Raw genomic sequence first — 8,030 nt, 5'->3', positions numbered from 1 at the left:
ACCTGAGCCCTTCAAAAAGAAACACACACAGATGTTTTAGCTTAATATAAAGGTTTATAGTGTAAAAAGCATAGTAATGTTGTAAAGATTATAATAGGGAGCAGCCAGGCTGAACAAACCTGCTTATTTTTATACAAAGTTCTTTTTGATAGAGTACAGCAAACAATATTTATCTGTTTTTATCAGAGTACTACAATGAAATCACTATTGAGAGGCAAAAATATGAATCTTGTCTCAGTTTTCATTGATTTAATTTCTGTTGTTTCATTTCAGCACAGATGTTCATTATTAAACAGGTATTTCTCTTAAAGGGATGATTGGAAAAAACCTTTGACCTCTGTAGAAGTCTTCCTATGTCCAGCAACATGTCTACTGGGCTTTTGGTTTTAATTCAGATTCATTGAATTCATTTAAATTATTCAATTAAAAACTAACTGTGAAAAAAAGATTGTTTTTTTAATCTCTTTTGTTGAACATGGTCTACAAGTCTGGCCTCATTTGAAATGTAAAATCCAATACAACCCTGGACATCCCAAAGCCTAATGAATGGATGAAGTAGTAGCTGAGGTAATACATCACCATGAGGGGTGGTTTAAGATGAGAGATCAAGATTCATGTCACCAAAGTCAAATGACTTGCTGGTCTTAGGCCAATTATTCAAGAAGGCTCATCAATTAATCACTGCGACACACAAACAACAAGCGGGGCCAGGGGCCTTTTGGCCTCGCTGAACTGGGCAAGAGGCCTGCAGCTGACTTTGTCAAATCAATGCGGTAACAACACAGGAGAGATCATTATTACCACTACTACTACTACCACCTCATAACTGAGAAAACCTTTGTTTTTAAGCATTAAATTTCACTATAGACCTTTTTTAAACTGAAGACATTTTACCGTGTCACAGCAGGGAAAGGTACAGGTTTAAATAATAAAATGAATGATGGTTCTATATTCAGTTTGGGTCCTGGTATTCTGCATGCTGCCTCACTGTCACAATATGCCAATTAACTTGTCTTGAATAGTCAACCCAATCTCCAGAATAAATTAGAATAAAAAGGTTTATACAAACCACAGACATGTTGAAACTTAACTTTTCTTTATGTTAATAATTAAACATTTCTTTATGTTGTGACAATGGCGTGCTTATGGTCTGCTTAAGGCACAAAAAACACTTAGTTAGGGTTAGGAAAAGATCATGCTTTGGCTTACCTGGTTCTGTCACCACAGCTGGAAATTGTCTCAACCTCTCGTTAAAATTTTAAGTTTTCAACCGCAAACACCTGTCTCCTCCTATGACGAAAGTCAGCTCACATTCATGTAATCTAGGCGTTATATGACACGTAGTGTATGAATGTTGATATGATACATATGAAATGTAGAAATTTAACGTATTGAAGGTTTGCAGTAATGTTCAATGCCAACAATTTATTCTGGCAGCTGGGCTGGAATATTACGGTGCCATCATTTATGTTATTAGTAATACCTCAAAATGTCTGCTGTTAAAAAAGGCTGATTACACAATAACTGCACATGTAGGTCTTCCTGTAAATTAAAGTGTTAAACTATACACACAGTTCAGTTGAATCTAACCAATACTGGGTATGTTAGGAAGATACTGACAATAACATTCATAAGTTAAAATTCTAATAACATATCAGCAGATATTTGACTTTTAACATTAACACAGCACTGAAGCAAAGACTTTTGTTGCTTTAATTTGGTTATTAAAGAATTAATAACCAAATCTACCAACACCAATCTGTGATAAGAAAGTATCAGCTTCCAACACTGGCCCAGCCAATTCATCAGCTGATCTCTACTCTTCAGTGAATTTTCAAGTATAATCTAATTTGTGATTAAAATAATGATTCTAACAGTGCTTTGCAAATATATAGTATAAAGTTTAAAAAATTAAGGGTAATTGTTATATAAACTCAGATGAACTCCTCCAGGACATAACAGTTGCACTGCTGCAGCCTGCTTGGTTCACAACAATCTCATTCAAATGAGATAAAATTGAGGAAGGAATTCATTAATAATTTTGAATTGGATGACACACTGCACGCAAGATTGAATGCAAAAATTAAAACATTTTAGCATCCATATAAAGATCTATGATCAAATTTATGGCATTGCTGTTTAACAGGGCCCCCTCAGAGTAAAGAGTTTAAAGAGTGCTAGTACAATGCCGTCATCAGCACCATTGAACTAATTTTTGAGTGGTGATGAATCCTGAACTCTTTGCACGACATCTGCAGCCATCAGTTCTTTCTAAATAATTCAGGTTGGGGTGATTAAGTCACCCACAGTGAGTGACAGATGTAGGATTAACATGCTGGCCACTGGTTGTGCTGAGCTCAGGCGTTGGGGTCTCAGCACTAACTGACACTGGGATCACAGAGGCCATGCTGGAAGCGGTTGCCAAGTTTGATTATGTAACATGGCCCGGGCAGTGTGTGATATAGGCTTTGGTATCACACACACAAAGCAGAAGTGAAGCTTTCAGGATTAGTGTTGGACACTGTTAATGAGTGCCTAATGCATGGACGCATTATAGTTTTTTCATCAGTGTAACACGACTTGTGGAACTCAGAATTTGAGTTGACTCTGAAAGTGAGCCATGTTTTGATAGCTGTGATGTCAAACCACTGTAATAGTAGGATTAAAGGCCAAGAAGTCTTGGATAATTAAGGACATGTCAGGATAAACTGCCCTGCAAGTGAGATGGTTGCTGTGTAATCCCAAAACACATGCCATACAGATGGGATGGGTAGCCTATTGGGATGGGCAGACTATGACTTCACTCATTTAAATCATTCTCAGCAGGTAGTATCCGTGTCTACTGTCGGTCACAGTTTAACTTTACCAGCTGTGGTCTGTGCTCTAACATGCAAAGCTGCTATTGGTGCTTTTTATTGCCGATTTTGCCAACAAAAGCAAAAATGCCTTTTTATGTTAGTTATTTCTATCTATTCCTCAGGTTAAAAAAAGCTGCAATTCAATTATGGTTTGTTAGCAGTTGTCTGCATCCCAGAGCTATGAGTGTCACTAGTGCACCAGCCTCTCCCTTCACACTCACGGCTCCTGCAAATAAAACGTATTAATTACCATATGGAGGCTGTTGCCACGTAACCCGCTGGCTGGGGGGAAAAAAAGGGTGACGCTGGCGAAAGAGCCAGATACAACCTCGATGGATGGATGGATAGATAGATAGATAGGTAGGTAGGTAGGTAGGTAGGCAGATAGATAGATAGATAGATAGATAGATAGATAGATAGATAGATAGATAGATAGATAGATAGATAGATAGATAGATAGATAGATAGATGTGATGATTTTTTTCCTACATCATCATGTTATTTTGTATGAATTACACAACAGCACGTTGACACACAGGATCCCTTGGGAATGTCCCTTCTGTGACTCCCAGTGAACAGTTGATTAGGCCAGCTGGGGCCTGGACTCGCACATTTGCTTACGTGATATAAAAGAAACAGCGTAACACCTACTAAAGACAGAGCCTGTTAAAAGATGTGAAAGGATGCAAAGAAGGAAGTGGCCTCGCCAGGCTCCCTGCCAGCCAGCCAGCCAGCCCATATAGACTAGTTATAATTAATGCTGGAACAAACTCCCAGTAGCCTGGACTCTTGATGACAGTAAAATGAGGGGAAACCGTGTTGAAGGGGCTATATAAAGCTCTTCAGTGTCAAGCCTCATGTGGCTCTGTGGCCAACACTTCACCGCTAAAAGTACTCCCTGTTAATTCCTGTGATAGTATCACTCAATCATAGATGATTACTGGAGATCCAAGGTTTATGTTATTATATTATTATAGTCTGCATTTTCTGCCTTGAGAATATTAAACAAAGCAATCTATATACATGAATATATAAGCTGAGCCCATGGTGTTACAAATGGGTAAATATAATACTAACATGAATCCAGTTCACTTCTAATTAATTTTAATGTCATTCTCTCTAACATGCTTTAAGTGAAAAGTGAAGTTATGTATAGTTTACTAGATGTGTATAACGTCACATTAGGAACTCCATTGTTACATAATGTATATTACTATAGCAAATAATGAAACTGTTTGTGCTACAATACAATCGCGATGTGATTCATGATTAGTGGGAATGATCACTTTTGCATAACAATTTTCATTTTCACTGAAAAAACTGAAAAGCAGATGATGTGACATTCATTGGGGTCTGCGCCAAACAAACATGTTTTCTTACACCTGGAGAACAGGATTTTTAAGTGCTGTCTGCAGCATGTCGGTACTTTATTATAATGCTGCTTTGTCACGCATTTTACCTTTACCACAAATTGCAGCTTCTGCGATTCAAATATGGCTTCGACGATTACTTTTCCAAAATTCAGTTTGTGTATTCTGAGCCTTACTAATTGTTTATGTTTCACTTGATTGGGGAGAAATCAAGAAACCCTCGGGATAATTCTCAAAATGTACTGATTTAAAGAGGTCATATTGTGCTAGTTTTCAGGTTCATACTTTTATTTGGGGGTCCTAGTACAATAGGTTTACATACTTTAATTAAAAAAAAAATACATTATTTTTCTCATATGGTGCACTGCTGCAGCATCCCTTTACACACTGTGTCTTGAATGCTCCGTTTTAGCTACATAGTGAGACATCTCACCTCTGTTCAATCTCTTGGGTTTACAGTACCCAAATTAATAACAATAAATTAGCAATATAGCAATTCATAGAGTAAGCAATACATTTTATTGTATTAGGAGATCCGTGATTGGTACAAACTGAAGTAAAAATATTTTTTTCCTATACAGACTTGTTTTGTGCAGATGTGTTTTTTAAACACTTCACAACAGATCGGTTTTCAACAAACAGGCTCAAGTTAGAAAACTGAAAAGAAAAGAAAATGAAAGTGCTGCTGAGTTGACAGAAAGTACAAACTGATCTGAAGGTCTGAAGGTCCTGAAGTGTGATGGGAATTTATCCACTGAGTGAGACATGTTTTGTTGTCTGTTGCCCAAATCGAAGAGACACAACAAGATCTGTCCGACTGCCTACGCCTGTCGTCTTGCATAATAAGCCAAGAGCCTGCTGGTGTTGTCCATCAACTGTCAACGGTGCCCAAGTACACATCAAAAGACTTCAAATGTGCACAGGACTTTTAAAGAAATGGACGGGCATCCTTGGGTGATGACATCACCAAAACACTCATTCAGGTAAATACATTAGATATTTTGACATGTTATAGGAGGAAAAGCACATTCATAAAATGATCGAGGGTAACACGCATGCTTTTCCAGCTATGACAAGCCAAAATGTCTGCTTTGAAAAAGGCCTATTGCTCTCAGCTGACTCATTGTTTCAGCCCGCTGATGAGAATCAGTAAATCACAAATGACACTGCTTAAACCACATCAGAGGGGCTGATGTCTTGATTTTGATAGAAGTTCTTTTGAACTAAAGTTTGCATAATTACTAGCTAAGTAAAAGCATCCATATTTTAACAGTTAAAGGCCTAGCACAACCCCACAGGTATTTTCACTTGGCTAATTAGACCTCTGTGCACTAAATATTAGGGATGCAGATCATCAGCAGGCCATCGGTACCAGCTGATAAAGGCTTTAGAATGAAATATTGGCATCGACCAAAAAAGGAACATTTCTGCTGATATGACAGGCTGATAAGATTTTGCTTTCGTTATGTGAACACAATGTGAAACACTGACCGAGTAGTTTTCTTATTTTGCCTTGTGAATGTGTGCATTTTGAGTATATCACAGTTATAAAGTATATATAACTTTGTGTTAGTCACCATTGCACCATTAGAGTAAGGTTCTATGTGTTGCTTTAATGCGTGCTTGGCTGTCTGCGAGTGTTTTGTTTGTTTGTTTGTTTGTTTGTTTGTTTTGATACTGTAGGTCACCAAAACCAGCCATCTCCTCCCACCACTGTGCATATTTGCTCGCTGCAGCTAATATTAGATTTCCCAACCAAATGTTCATCTTTGTTCTTAATCATCACCAGCTCCACCAGCGACTGCATCCTCAAGGTTGCTTGGACCTAAGAGAGGGGCTATGTGCAGCATTAAACATGGTAACACATTATGCGCCTTATCTCCTCTCGGTTACAGTAGGTGCCTCTAGTCTATCCTGATTCATGGAGGAACATGAATGGACATCCTGAGGGGACATGAGGGGGGCACACTCATTTCCTTGCTCTCAACCCTCGGTAATTACCTATGTGTGCCCAAAGGCCTTTGGTGTGTTTTAGAGGAAGCAAGAAAGAAAAAGCAAGACAGTGAAGTTCTGTACTATAGAAGCAGTAGAAAAGGCCTATTGTAACAGATGTGCAGTTCTACCACAGCTCGTAGAACAGGCCATGAAATATTACTTCTATTTACTCATATTATTGCATAAACATTATTCTCTTATGCCTGTCTGTGCAAACCAAACAGGTGGATGTTGAATGGATTAGCTACAAAATTCCCCTAATGGATTTGATAAATAGTTACCACAAAAGCACAATAAACATGATCCACCCATTTTCAGTCTTATTTGTTGAGGTTTTAAGAGAGCAGCTGCTGTTTAGTCCAGTACAATGGAGCCCGGAGGTATTTTGTGGTGAACAAATCACCTATAAAACTACATCAGAGAGACTGATAAACATCCCTTTCTAAATAACATTCACAGAAACCAATGCAGCATGTTGTAAACTGTTCTTAGTCCTGTAAAAACAAGTCCTAAATTGAGGTATTCACTGTAAGGTGATTTTAGGAGGCTGTGAATACCACAACTTAAATATTGGTGAGCTCTGTTGTATTGGGATACACTGCAGCTGATAGCTTTAAAGGAACAGTTCATCCCAAGATCAAAAATACATATTTCCCCTCTCATCAGTATCTCTATTTATACATCTAGATTGTTTTGGTACGAGTTGCCTAATTTTTTAGATATTCGCCGTAGAGATGTCTGCCTTTTTTCAAAAATATATGGAGCAAGAAAAATACATTACAGAAATGTCTCTTTCCAGAAATCATGACCCTGTTACTCAGGACAATCCACAGACCTTGATGCTAGTAGTTTCGTGTAGGAACTATTTCCTCACTATCAAACTACAGCGGTGGAGAACGCTATTAATTTTTACATTCCTCGCAGTCAAAAGCACAAACCTCTCCTCCATAAGTAAATGCACGCTTCCCTCCACGCGGTGATACGGTTGACGGATGTAGCTCTGTCTCCAGAATTTGGCAACTCACACCAAAACAATCTAAGTGGATAAAATAGCACTACAGGTAAGAACTTTTTTTTTTTTGATTTGGGGGTAAACTGTCCCTTTAAGCAAATAACAGTAACTACAAAGAATAATAAGAGTCAGCAAAACTGGGTCCATCCCAGCAGTGAAGTCATGAGAACAGACACAGAGCTGCGACTACAGTCTCTCTGGTCTCCCCAGGGGTAGACTCAAATCTGTCAGCACCCTTCACTAATGCAGCTCTCAGTGGAAGGCAACAGGATAGGATAGTTCTCCCCAAATACCCCTCCACTCACACACACACACACACACACACACACACACACACACACACACACATACACACACATACACCTCACACCCTCATCACCCCTCCATCCAGCACCTACCCAGACTATGCCAGGACGCATGGATCATCTCTTGTTGGCTGGCATCGCTCTGTCCCAGGACACAGACATCGCTCTAGCCAGGACAACGTCTCCAGTGTCAGGCAGAATGAGGGTCTTTGTTACCGCAGACTCAATACAGGACCTTCACTTGCAGAGGTAGTTGGGTGGTTTTGATATGGAGAACAGTATCCCTTTTAACATGATGACGACCTGAGTGCAAAAGTGGAAAGGAGATATTTAGTAAAACTCTGCAGACCATACCTGAGTAGATTTTTTTTTATATAAAATCACTTTCTGTACTGTTTGAAACTAAATGTGATTTGTAGTGGTTCTGTTATAAATAGCTAATTTCCTTTGTTTTTTTTACAGAAATACTGTATTTTAACCTCTCAATAAA

The sequence above is a fragment of the Pagrus major genome, chromosome 20 (genome assembly GCF_040436345.1).
Source record: "Pagrus major chromosome 20, Pma_NU_1.0".
Taxonomy (NCBI): domain Eukaryota; kingdom Metazoa; phylum Chordata; class Actinopteri; order Spariformes; family Sparidae; genus Pagrus; species Pagrus major.
Note: the sequence above shows the minus strand (reverse complement) of the source record.